Source organism: Ambystoma mexicanum, chromosome 4q (assembly GCF_040938575.1).
Source record: "Ambystoma mexicanum isolate Mex_15411 chromosome 4q, UKY_AmexF1_1, whole genome shotgun sequence".
NCBI lineage: Eukaryota > Metazoa > Chordata > Amphibia > Caudata > Ambystomatidae > Ambystoma > Ambystoma mexicanum.
In genome coordinates, this window is record NC_090928.1 from 367,905,154 (window position 1) to 367,919,500 (window position 14,347).

Here is a 14,347-nt window from a genome sequence, read left to right on the forward strand (position 1 = left end):
AGAAGTCCCTTTTCTATGTTTAGGGCACATTTGGTCTCGGAGGTAAAGGTTCTGGTGAATAACCTAGAATATTAACTTGAGTGCTTGGTTGACAAAAGACATGTAAATAGTGGTATACCTGTGGGTTGAGCATTTTAGCTCGGTTCATAGGTGACAGTATCCCCGTGAGGGTTAGCAAGGGAACTGGCCTAGATTGCCGAAGGTGAGTCGACTGGTTAAGTCTCCTGCAGTGAGGCGTTTTGCACGCTAAGCGACGCAATGGGTGTAGTTCGATCACAAGAGAATATTGGTATGCTCTGTCTGGTGTGCAGGAAGACAGCTGTGGGGTTTTTGTGTGGTTTGGGATTAACGTGCTATTACAGTGTGCGCATGATATTTGATTTTCCTAGGCTGTTCTGGTAGCATGGTGACGTCACCCTAGGTTTGCATATAGGACACATAGAGCTTGAGGTGGTGAGGAGCTAACATTGGAAACTTGGGATAAGCAGACGAGGTGAACCAGTGGTGGTGCCCGAGGAAGCAGAGGTTGTAAAGGAGGGGGTGTGCCCGGAGCGGCTCGTAGAAACTGGAAAGTATTATCATTACATTCTGCTTTGCTCCCTAAACAGCAGACTATCGAAACCCTCGACTTGAGGTCAGGTAAAAGGTATTGAGATGCATCAAGGAAAATGTGGGGGGACACGCCCCTTCAGCACCTATGCAAGACACTCCCACCTTATAGGGAAGAAATATGTAAATATAGCGTAGAATGGTCCAAAGGTACAGAGGGAAAACTAACTAAACCATGGCCACCTTGTTGAAGTTTCTCCAAAGATGTGCAACAATCACTATTGACACACATACAGGGTTCCTATAAGGGGAAGAAATTGACAAAACTCATGGCCATATTCGAGTTGTGGCGCATGTTTCAGAAGGGCGAGGGGGTGCCGCGAGTCGTCTGTGGATCATAAGCCAGCAGGAGGTGAAGGACCAAGGGGCACATTCATCCACACCTCCCCCTGCCTCTCCAAACATAGCATCCAATGATACAGATGATGAACAGGGGATGTATCCAATGAGGGAACTCGGGGCAGCAGAGTGGTATTCAAATCTGACATATAAGCCACACCTTATATGAAGGAAGAGAAGCTGAAAAGGCGCAGGGCAGCCAGGTAGTGACCCAGAGGGGAGCAGTGAGGTGCAGCAGCGCGCAAAGAAGGGGCTCGAGGGCATAAGTACAAACAAATGGATAGCAGCACAGGTGCCATTGAAGCTTCAAGGGGAAACAAATGGAGAGGCAAAAGGGGGCGACCAAGGCAATAGAAAACCTAAAGAGGAGCAGCGACACAACAAATTGGGCAGAGATAATGGATGAGGAAGACAGAAGGGACAGTGAGAGGGAAGTGAGATTACAGCGCGAGGACAGAGAACAAACTGGAACAGGAAGAGAGGGAGTGGAGAAGGGAGGAAGAGAAGGAACACTTGGAAAGGGAGTGGGAAGAAAGAATTGAGAGAGGGGGAGAGAGAGCTCAAGAAAAGGAAGAGAGCGGAAAGGGAGATGAGGGAGAAAAAGGAGAGGGAGCTGGAGAAGGCAGAAAGACTGAGAGAGATAGCAGAGCAAGAAAAACGCAAGTTAGCTGAGAGGAAACCGAAGTTACAGTTGGACAGACTGGCAAGGGAACGAGCGTGCAGGGAAGAAGACGAGCGAGCAATAAAGGCGGTGAAGACACAGGTAGCACTGGATAGGGGAAGGAATAGATTTGAGGAAGACAGACTGGCAGAACCAGACAGCACAAACTCTTGGGCAGGGGGGCAACTGAGGGAGGTGGAGCAGCTATAGGGGCGAAGTAGGGGTGACTTGAGAGACCTCACTCTCAGAATGAAGCCCAACACAGACCTGACATCCAAGAGACTGAGTTTTGCAGATTATTTCTGTAGCAACATGGACACAGGATCTGAAAACGAGAACAAATACAGTGGGGGCGAGAGTGGGGAGCAGTATCCATCCCAGTTAGCAGGGATGGGGACAGAAAAATGGGTGTCATCAGAGTTTAGGATGCATATACAGGGAAAAGGGGGAGGCAGCTCAGGCGAGAAGACAGGTGGATGACTTTTGCACCTCACAGAGCACTTCTATTAACAGACTAAGGGATCTCCCAGGACAAAGGAAAGGGGAGAAAGCCATAGCTTGTTCGAGGGGGATGACTGACTAGAGCTTATGATGACAACAGGAGAGTGCACAAATTGGAACCAGTAGATGTATGCGCAGGCATTGAGAGCGAGAGGGGGCCTCTACACATTAGATTGACCAGAAGGTAACCTGAGGAGGAGACAGCATAGACGCAGATGCCTTATTGGAGAGACGATGGGTGAGACCACAGTTTGTGCCATGGAAGCACACAGAAAAGGAGAATGTGAAGTGTAGGTTACCATCATTGAGCGCGGGAGCTGAGAAGTGGGTTTATGAGATGGAGAAGGTGACCGCTGGCCATAGGTTAACAGTGGGTTGCGTAAAGGGACTGTTAGTATCGATATTAGAAGACGTAGCTGATGACGTATGGAAGAGGGCGGGGTTCCCAGGGGTGATGACACAGGACACAGCACACGACACATCACCATTTGCAAACTGCAGGGCGGCAGTATGGCAAGCTTTAAGGACACAAAACCCAGAAATGTCAGACATTGGGGCGATTATGTCAGGCAAAACGAAGGAAGATGAAGATCCTGTGCAGTACATTCAGGAGATTCAAGAGTTTTGGTGCCTTGAAACATGAGAACCTTGGGACAAAACAGTAACAATATTTTACCACATATTAGTGGTAGCTTCCCCAATAGTTCACCTTTACAAAGCTGCCAGTCAAGCTCAGCAAGGAATTATCTCCAAAATGGTGGAATATAATCACCCCCCACCAAGAACCCCCCATCAACTCGCAGGCTGCATATTACCCAATCTTAAGGGCTGTGGTTTTCTCGGGGAGATTTTATTACTGGAACCTACTGGAACATCAGCAATAAATGGAGGAACCCAAACACAGTGACTTGTCCTGACCTCCAGAACTAATGATATAATAGTTTTATTTATTTTAGCATGTTGTCTGATTACAGTTGTATTATCTTCTAAAAATGAATTTGAAGACTCACACTTTAAGTATTCCTTGTAAATGGTTTTATTCAATATTTTTATTTTCACCAGGCACTGCGCAAGCCAAAGAATAATATAATTAGATTATAGAATATGATGTTGACACAATCTCCCAGGTATGCCAGAGGGCCACTAGGAGTTCATGGACTCTCGGAAGGCCCAAGACCTTACAAAGGACAAACAGAGGACCCAGTCAAAGGCAAGTTCAAACTGCGGTTTATTACAAACAAAACCAACAGGGTTCAGCATAGGCACAAAAGTCGTTAGTGGACATCTCAACTTCTCCTGGCTCGCAGGCTAGTTTTGTACCCTAATTACGTCAGAGTAACGTCACAACCTGGGCCCTTCTCCAGAAAACTAGTTTTTGGAGTTCCAAGTAGAGAAGGTGTGAGAAGGGTCACAGATGATGCAGAGGTTTCTAGCTGAAGAAGAGTTGGGGAGAATGTCTCGTCGGAACTGGATAAGCAGAGGAAGAGATGAGCCAGAGCGTTTGTCAGGGAAGAAGAGTGCCTCTGTTTTGGTAGAGTTTAACATCAGAGAGTGCAAAGCCATCCAATATTGAATGGATGAGAGACAGTGGACATTTTGATATAGAGATCAGAGGAGAGTTCAGGAAAAAAGATTTGGATGTCATCCGTGAAGAGTTGGTATGAGAACCCAAAGGTAGAGATTAGTGCTCCAAGAGTAGAAGTGTAGATTGTAAAGGCGAGCTGGCCCAAGACCGAGCTTGTGGAACAGCAACAGTTAGAGTGAGTTGAGAGGTTTTGTTGCTCCAGGAGACAGAAAATTGGCGACGTGCAAGTTAGGATTCAATCCAGGCAGGGGCTTGATCGCGAATCACAAGAAGAAAGAGTATTAAGGAGATCAAATGATCAACAGTGTCCAAGGCAGCATATTGGTCAAGGAGAATTAGGATGGAGGATAGGTTTGAGTGCCTAGCAGAGACGATGAAGTTGGACATATTCATGAGAGCAGTTTCCGTGGAGTGACGGGAGCGGAAACCTGCTTGTAGGTGGTGTCAAAGGTTGTGGATGTTTGAAATTGGTAAAATGGTTGAACACAATCCTTTCAAGCACTTCAGAGTAGTGCGGAAGGGGAAACTCAGGGCAAAAGTTAGCCAGTATGTTCGGGCCAGCCCATTGCTTTTAAGGAGAGGGATGACTGTGGCTGTTTTGAAAACCGAGGGAAAGCAAGTGGAGTCGAAGGACAGGTTGAAGAGTTCAGCGAGGTGCGAGGCCACTACAGGGGCAATGGGCTTGACTAGCGGAGGACTAAGTGGGTCTGATGGGGCACAAGATGGGTAGAGATAGCACTTCATCAGTATTAGTGTGACTAAAGTGGGGGCTAGAGGCAGAGGAGGAGGGGAGTGCGAGGAAGGTTCAGGCAGAGTCTCTAATTTTGGAAATGTTTGCTGCAAAGTATTCAGCTAGGTCATTAGCTGTGAGTGTGGAGTTGATAGTCGTAGACTTGGGTGGATTGAGTTTAGGGTACCCAATAACCAGCGAGGATGGTTGGAGTGAGAGTCAATGAGGGTTAGGTAGAATTCCATTTTAGCTCTATCAAGAGTGGACTTGAGAGAGTTCAGGGCATAGAGGTAGAGTTGCAGGTCCTCATGTCAGTGGGTACGCCTCCATTTGCACAGCAGCCGATGCATGTCTGTGCACAGAGAGGGTATGAAGGGGTGAACCATGGTTGAGGATGCTGAGACTTGGGGGTGAAAGTAAGCAGTGGGAAGTGAGAGGAGAATTGGTCATATAGTAGTCATTGGAAGCTTGAGAAGGCAGTGTTGGTGGAAGAGGTATCTGGTGTGAAGGAGGAGAGTGAGAACAGTACGTCTGAGGCAAAGGGGGAATGATAGAAGGTTTACATTTCCTTTTAGTAATGGGTGAAGCAAGTGGTGAGGAAAAGTCAGAGGGTGGAAAGGAGATGGTGGTGGAAACAATTGAGTGATCAGATATGGATGGTGTGACAGTACTATTAGTGGCTGAGAGAGAGGCGCAGGTGAATAAGATATCCAAAGAGTTACCTCCTGTGTGGGTAGGTAGGTTATGGATTGAGTGGAGCGCGTGGTCACTAAGAAAAGACTGAAGTTCAGATTTCTGAGAAAAGGGTGGAGAGGGAAGCTTAAAGTCACCTAAGAGAATGAGGTGATGTTTAGTAGACAGAGAATCAAAGAGTTGCCCAAGATCAAAGAATGATCCAGTGGAACCAGCAGGGCAATAGATGGAGATGATGTGAGGCAGAGCAATAGTAGAGCTGGTGAATTCAAAAGCGGTAGGAGAGCATGTGGCATTGGAGATTTGTGAGGCATTGAGGCAGGAAGAGAGTAGGTGTCCGCCGACTCCCACCTCTGCAGTCAGTCGAGCGTGAATGAAGGAGGCTGCTAGAGTGGCAGTGTCAGATGAGAAATCCAGGTTTCATTGATAGCAAGAAGGTCTAGGGGAGGAGAACTGGGGTGAACGTAGTCTGTGATAAAGGACATTTTGTTGCATACAGACTGAGCATTCCAGAGTGCAATGTTGAGTTGATGAGGTAAGGAAGAGTAGAGAATTTGAGTCTCTGAAGAAGAGAGGCAAGGTCAGCAGGTAATGGAGGAGGTCTGGTTCGCTCGTCGGCTTTGATTGTTGGAATGAGGAGGAAGAGAAATGGAGTAGTGGGAATTTCGAGTTGTGAGTTTTATAATCGGGATCGGAAAGGAGGAAATTGTAGCTTGATTGGAGAAAGCATAGGGAAAGATGAGTAGGAGGAGCAGCAGGAGGAGCAGGAGTGAATGCATTATAGGTTAGTAGCACCGTGTGGAGAGACAGTATACTAATTAGGAAACTTTGGGTACTCACAGGTGCAACAGGGAGAATAGCAAAAGCAAAGGCTCATAGGCTAAGAGGCAAGGAGGTTGATCTTCACCCTTCACTGTTCAGCCCTTAACTGGGACGCTTCTGGCTGAACGCCGCAGGGAATTTCAGAAGGGATGACGCACGCTCTTGTCTCTCAATCGCCTACCCCATCAGTGGTTGGTCTGGCTATTGTCCCTGCTGTTGCTGGGATGAGGCAATTTCTTCCTGATTGGTGTTGCCAGAGTAGCCTCCTATGGCTTTTGGCTGGAGATGGGGTTGGTCCAAGATGGCCGCAGGAAGTGATGTCCTGATCCATGGAAGAACTCTTGCACCACAGGACTTGCACTTTGATTATGTGAGGCAAGGCAAGAGAGGTAAAGAAACGATTATACCTACATTAACGGATAAAGTGGGATGATAAATAAAAAATATGCAACTATCTGGGCAGCATTAGTTAATGCTCAATTATTTGGAAACTAGATGATACAGATGTACAGTGTCCATGCCACACAATTTCAGTGCACTCAACACTGGCACTGCAGAAACGTTGTCGAATCAAACCACAAGAACTTGCACAAATGTAATCAATAGTTGATAGTTTATGGATCAAGGAGTTCTTGTAAAGAAGACAAGGGGCCTCATTATGAGGTCGGCGGTAAGGGGTTAATGGCGCCGGTAAGGATGTCGGTGCCATTAACCCCTTACCGCCGCATTACGAGGTCCCTTAGCGGATCCTGCTAAAGGACCTGTTATTAACAGGCCCGTTGTTAGCTCCCTCCCCATTCCCATTCGAGCCCTATCGGGGCTCGAATGGGAATGGGGATGGGTTCTCTGAATGGGGAAATACCGGGTCCTCCAAGGATGGAATGACCCGGTAAGTCCCCATTCAGGGAACCCGGACCCGATATGCGGTATGGGGGTAGCCATGGCACTAATAGCACCATGGCTACCTCCATACTCCTAATGAGCCCCATAATCTCTTTTGGTGTAATACCCAAATACTATGAGTAGGAAGGCCTTCTATGACCTATGAATTAGTCTTGGACTACAGAGTATTGAAATTGCACCCCGACTGATGCTGTGCAAAACCTGCAAAGTTCCAGGCCTTTATCCAAAGGGGAATAGATTTTGTCATGACGCTGACACTTATGGGTTGCTCAGTGGCTGTAATATTTACCTTTTTCCAGTTTGCAGTGTCTGCACGCTGGTAGTGTATAAGCCTTTCAAACGGGCCTGGCTACCCTGCTATCAACCTTTTATCTGACAGAGTAGTTTATGCTGACTTCCGAGTGGTGGTTAGTGCAGGAGGAGCAGCTAGCAATAAGGGTCTACTTAAAATGGCAGCAGCTACAATTAAATGACTGGCACCTGAGGCACATCATAATGAGAAACAGTGTGCTCAGAGATAATTGTACAGGCCACACAGAAGAGTGAAAAAATTGTTGAGAGACAGATAGACTACCCCTCTCTTTTAGTCTTAAATGGATCTCAAGTGAGAGTTAAGGGCAACCTATCTACATCATTGTTTAGGTTGTCGCCTTGTTGAGAAAAATTGCGCCGAACACTGCAACTTGTTACAAAATATCTATCTCTTTAATGGTTATAAAAATATCCTAAACATTTCAAACTTGATTATCAATCATACCATTCAGTCATCAATTATCTCATCTAACAGGGGAGTTCTAAAGTTAAGAAATCAGAGTATGCATTTTAGACATGGAAAAAAACATTAGATTTTCCTTAGACAGTGGACATATGTTTCGGCCCATTATAATATACCACTTTTGTCAACGGTGGTCACTAAAATGAGTGTGGGGCCATCTTCAGGACAGCAATTACTTTGTGGTAGATCAATCTTGTTCCCCATTAGTACACAAACGCATCTACAAAAAATACATAAGTGTACATATATTAGTATAATATAAAACTTTGTGTTTTAAAAAAAAAAAAGAAGACAGAAAGATTGTATATCTCAACTGAACTGAGTTAAGAGCGATGGCTAGGTTTATATTATTCTAGACACACCTTAGCCCCACTTAGCCCATACTGTGTGGTTTAGACTATTGAGAATGGTCAGACTTTCGCGTATCGCTAAATGTGAAAATTCCCTAGTCTGAAGTTTCTGCATTAAATGAGAAACTCTGAATTGTGACTATTCTATTTGTATAGATTGTCATAATGTATTGAATAAGCCAGAGGAACTTACATTTGCACGTTCTTCTGTTTGTGCGTCTAAGATTCCATCTTGATTTAACTGTGGCTGGCTCGCTATCTTGGAGTGTTGTACTCAATCGTCCTCACAGGAGTGGCTTGATTAAACAACCCTGATGTTTATACCTACAATAAATTGAAAACAACTACTTAGATATGGTGATCTTATTGATCTCTCATGGTGAATACTGAGTGAAAAATAACTTACAATTTAGCAACTGCTGTTTTTGTGTTGAAGGCTGGTCTTGCTTTAACTGAGTGCAGCCAGGTTCCTTTTGGAGGATTAGTATGGACAAAAGTTCCAGAAGTTGATGTATTTCCTACGATAGCAAAACAAAGGGAGCGCATGAATATGTAGCTTTCCAGTTTTGAAGCAACTCATCAAATTGAGCTGAGCCACATTGGATTTTGACATTCTACTATGCTTGTTTTTAGCCGTGTTGTTGAAAAACCAGGGCATTCTGGTCTTTTTACTGCATGACGTTGTATATCAATGTACCGTTTGACTGTTTACAATCATTATGAACCTAATTCGCATTCGCGTGTTCCGAGATTGTCGGCATGTGAGCCAACAGTCTTTTATAAGTGAAAAACGCCTTGAAATGTTTTTAAAAAATATTCTTTTGTCATTAACGATATACCTAAGGCGAACCAGTTACGCAACGGATAGTTCTTCCTCATGCAAAGTCTGGTAAACAAACGGAACGGAAATAAATGTAACGGAAATAAACATACGTTTTAGTGCTGAAAAAAGCAGGAGGCTGGTGCCTCGTTTACCTTAATGTGCGCTGTGCATGCACCAGGGAGAGAGGCTTGTCTCCGGGAGTAAGCAAGAAGTCTCACTATGGGGCGAGACTTGTTTAAGTTGGATCACGCGGTTTTGAAATACCGGCACGTGATCACTTAACGTGTTTCTACGTGACCATGAGGCTGTTGGGACTTGTAGTGTAATGTAACGAAATGACCTGATTTCGTTTTGCTTATGTATTTTGAAATTTTGAACTCTTATACTTGCACTTTTTCGCATATTTGAAATATGACTTCGCCTGGGTATACCTCATTTTGAAATGCACTTGGTGTGATTTAATTTACAACCAACTATAGTTGGTTTGCCTAAAGATGTCAGTAATTACATCGCACCTTTTTGGGCGCATTTCTCACGTGTTTAAAATATTCACTTGCCTGTGTGTGGTTATTTAAAAAAGGCTTATTTCGGTCCTGTTTTCAACCTACTTTCGTTGTTGGGCAATTATATTAATAATGCCACCCGTTTATTAAGGCGGAACGCCCAGATTCTTTACATTACCGCCTCCATCAAAGATAGAGATGTTCCCAATTCCCCCTGACAAAGCTATTCACTTATTGCTCAGAAGGATCACAGACCCGTTTATCACTGTCAATGTATGTCACTGGAGAAATATGTCATTTTCCACGTTGGATGGATAGTCGGTTTTTCCTGGCAAGGTCAGCCAAGTGAAAAGATCACGAATAGGTCATGCTTGTTTATGAAAGTTGGGGCACTTATTACAGTTTGTGCTGATATAATAAATGTGTCACTGTTGACATGGTGTTATGCTATATTGGGGTGCTGTTTCTGGACCTATTAGTTCAAAAGAGCAATATATAGCTCATGCTTAAAGATGACATTAGAGAAGTGTATTCCATTCTATGGCGATGTTAAGTCCATGTTTGACAGTATCAAGGTTATATATCCATTTCTGCTCACATCTCGTTAGGTTAAGGTCCATGTTTCCTCCCCTAGGGGATGGTTTGATAACCTGGATTACACACCAAAATAATTATGTGCACTTGTGTTGTAATGTAATGAGCCACCAAGGGTTTGTTGTCAATTTTATTTCGAATACAGGATTTGTGTTTGTAGATTCTCTGACGTACCTGTCGTTTTGTCTTTCCTATATATACTAGATTGCATGGGCGTTTGCTAGCATATACAGCCCATTTGGTGAGACAATTAGTGAAAATCTTCAACTGTTTTGTGGTGTTACATAATTGGATACTTTTCATTGTAGTTGTCTGTGCACATACCGAGCAATTACCACAACGATGGTGGCCCACCACCGTTGGTAAGCCCCAGAGTTGGGTTTGGGTGGTTATCGCCCTTGGGAGGCTAGGATAAGTGTGGCCTAAGGAATCTTTAATGTTGCGTTGCCTTTTGAATGCAAAACGGGGCATAGAAGGATTGAAGTCCTCCGTTTTAATCATATGCCAATGTCTTTTAATTATTTTCCTAAGGTGGCTGCTAATGGGGCTGTATGTGCTCACACATGTTATTTTTTCTTCTTTGTTCCGTTGTATAGGTTCTAGACAGGTGGTCCTATTGATATGTAGTGCTCTTTTGTATGCCTGATGAACGGTCTTTTTGGGATATCCTCGATCTTGTAACCTTCTTTTTAAGGATTTTCCATGTTGTTTATACATCTCCACTTGTGTACAGTTCCTGCGAACGCGCAGGAACTGCCCATATGGCAGGCCGTCTTTCAGGCCCAATGGATGAAAACTATGGTAGTCAAGCAACGTGTTTTTATCTGTCGGTTTCCTATAAAGGGTTGTTTCTATGTCTCCTGTATTTGTTTTTTGTATTTGGAGATCCAGAAACGGGATGGTGTGTAGATCTGTGTGAATAGTAAACTGTATATTAGAGTTTTGAGTGTTCAACCATTTATGAAACTGTACCAAATTATCTGATGTGTCTCTCCAAATCATATAGACATCATCTATATATCGTAGCCAGGTTATAATCGACTTAGAGAAAGGATTGGATGGGTCGAAAATGGATTGTTGTTCAAAGTCGTCCATGTATAGATTGGCCAAATCTGGGGCAAAAGTTGCTCCCATGCTTGTGCCTTTGAGTTGGTTATAATACCGGCCATTGTATAGAAAAACGTTTTCTGTGAGGGCTAGTCTAATGCATTCTAAAATGAATGCAGTGGGGACGATATTAAGTGTTCTGGTGCGTCTATTTAGATACTTAGCCATCACTCTCAGACAGTCCTGTTGCGGGATACTAGTGTATAGACTAACCACATCCAAGGTGACCAAGATGTCTGAGGGATTTAAATGGAGTCTCTAAAGTTTTTAGCATGCTTGTCGTGTCTTTCACATATGATGTCATTTGGGACACAAACGGTCTGAGAAACCAATAAGAATAGATTGAAAGTGGCTCAAGAATTGAATTAATAGCCGCTACAATTGGTCTTCCTGGAGGTGTTTTATCATTTTTATGAATTTTTGGGAGGATATAGAAAGCCGGGGTAGTTGGATGTATATTGACTAGAAAATCTTTCTCTTCCGGATCTATCCATCCCTCATCCATAGCTTGCTTCATAAGACTTGTTATTTCATCTTGGAGCCTTGGTGTGGGGTCCTGCAACAGTTCCCTATACGAGGTATTGTCATTCAGATGTTTCATGACTTCTGTTTCGTATGCTTCTTTTCCCCATAATACTATTCCTCCCCCCTTATCGGCTGGCTTGATTATGAATGAGTCATTCAGCTGTAGGGATTTGAGAGACTCTCTCTCAGGTTTTGTGAGATTATCTCTGGAATTGTTTTTAGTTTTTATAGTTCCTTGGATTTCGTGCGAAATCCTTTGTTCGAACGCAACTATTGCTGGACTAACCATTGCGTTTGTGGGGGTAAATTTTGAAAGGGGTTTCAGACCTGTAGTTGTCAATTCTTTCCTTGAGGTAGTAGGATTTCTAAAGAAATACTTGAGATGTATTGTTCTATAAAATTTTTGTAGTTCTATTTCCGTCTCAAAAGATTTTGCTCTAGTAGTAGGCACAGACAAACCCTTAGATAGAACGCTTATTTCAGTAGCCGAAAGTTTGAGAGGTTAGGTTGAAAATCGGAACTACTAAGTGGGAGGAGGCCCCTGCCAATTCCTGGTGTTCATTCTGGGTGGCCCTTGGTTCTTGTTGCGACCCCATTGCCCTCCCCGAAAGAATTGGGGTGGTGGTCCCGTTTGGCTGGTATCTGAACCACTACTTGTGGACGCATTGGAGGAATTAGAAAAGTTTACAAACGGTTTCCTCCTGTTTCCTGCGTTGTATGCTCTACCTTGATTGATTTTCTGTAGATCTTCGTAATAGCTTTCTACCAGATATGGGTAAGTTTTTGTCTCTTTGTATTGTTCGACATCTTTCTTTAGCTTCCAGATTTTTTTAAAGTTAACTTCTTAAATTTGCTGATTTCGTCTTCTATCTTTTCAAGGGTTGTCTTAATGTCTTTGATGGTTTTATCCTGTTTGATTTTTTCCTCTAGTGCTGTTATTTCTATTTTTTGTAGGTCTGCTTCTTCTTCCGCTGTATCTATGATTAGTATCAATAGATCCCTTGAGCACTTGTTGCTGACCCCGCTGAACATACATTTAAATTTGGAATTGCTGGTAAATACTCTGGGAATGTTTTTAATTTGCAAACCCTCAGGTATTGTACCTGCTTTTAAGAACGCCAACATTAGTTGGCCGTGGGATTCAGTCCGTATACGTTTTTTCTTTTTTTGCATCAAGAGTTCTGCATCATTTGATTGTGATGCAGGCACTGCCTTTTCAATATTGTCACCTAACAATGGTGGCATACTCATAATCTTTTGGTAGTACTCGTCCGAAAAGGAAACTAAATTTCCACTGTCCATTTCAACGATTCTCAGAGCGCTGATATACGTTTAAGGACAAAGTTAACCCAACAACCAAGGGTTGTCCAAGGGAGGTTTTAATTAATGGGTAATCCCTATTTTTTGTTAACGGGGGTCTAATCTGAAGGAAGGGATAATCTATGGAGAAAAAATTGTTGAGAGACAGATAGACTACCCCTCTCTTTTAGTCCTATATGGATCTCAAGTGAGAGTTAAGGGCAACCTATCTACATCTTTGTTTAGGTTGTCGGCTTGTTGAGAAAAATTGCGCCGAACACTGCAACTTGTTACAAAATATCTATCTCTTTAATGGTTATAAAAATATCTTAAACATTTCAAACTTGATTATCAATCATACCATTCAGTCATCAATTATCTCATCTAACAGGGGAGTTCTAAAGTTAAGAAAAAACTTTGTGCATTACATTTAATCAGAGTATGCATTTTAGACATGGAAAAAAACATTAGATTTTCCTTAGACAGTGGACATATGTTTCGGCCCATTATAATATACCACTTTTGTCAACGGTGGTCACTAAAATGATTGTGGGGCCATCTTCAGGACAGCAATTACTTTGTGGTAGATCAATCTTGTTCCCCATTAGTACACAAACGCATCTACAAAAAATACATAAGTGTACATATATTAGTATAATATAAAACTTTTTGTTTTTAAAAAAAAAAGAAGACAGAAAGATTGTATATCTCAACTGAACTGAGTTAAGAGCGATGGCTAGGTTTATATTATTCTAGACACACCTTAGCCCCACTTAGCCCATACTGTGTGGTTTAGACTATTGAGAATGGTCAGACTTTCGGGTATCGCTAAATGTGAAAATTCCCTAGTCTGAAGTTTCTGTATTAAATAAGAAACTCTGAATTGTGACTATTCTATTTGTACAGATTTTCATAATGTATTGAATAAGCCAGAGGAACTTACATTTGCACGTTCTTCTGTTTGTGTGTCTAAGATTCCATCTTGATTTAACTGTGGCTGGCTCGCTATCTTGGAGTGTTGTACTCAATCGTCCACAGAAGAGTGCCAGAGGAGAACAAGGATGGAACAGCAATGAAGAAAGATAGGCAGCACTGTTTTGACAGAATGTACAGACCGTACACATGGGCAGGACAATAGAGAGAGCGACAACCAAGAGATCATAAGTAAGAGAGCCAGGGGAGGGATGGGCTGCATGCCCAGACCATGGAGCAATCAAGGGACTGGGGAGGCTAACCATTATTACCATAATATGTAGGGACAGGGAAAAACAGTATGAACAGACCGTAACAAACGGAGTCGGGGTGGGGTGGGGTGGCTCGGGGTGTAGCATGTAGAGAACACCATGAAAAGAGGAGAGACAACCAGCAACTGATTGCAGAGAAGACTGGTGGGGAAGAGAGAACCTGTACAGACCACAATGAGGAGGTACAGGACAGCCTGCAGATATTACAATGTGGAGAGGCACAAAGACGGCCTATAAAGACCAGTGGAGGGACCTAATGGACCTAGCTCACAGAGGCCACAGTG

General features: G+C 43.3%; 1 protein-coding gene across 3 annotated transcripts in view; it reads left to right on the forward strand.

Annotated features, from left to right (window-relative positions):
* Window positions 1-14,347, forward strand: part of RMDN2 (regulator of microtubule dynamics 2) — a 1,053,472-nt gene that overhangs the window by 45,562 nt on the left and 993,563 nt on the right. The window lies entirely within an intron of this gene.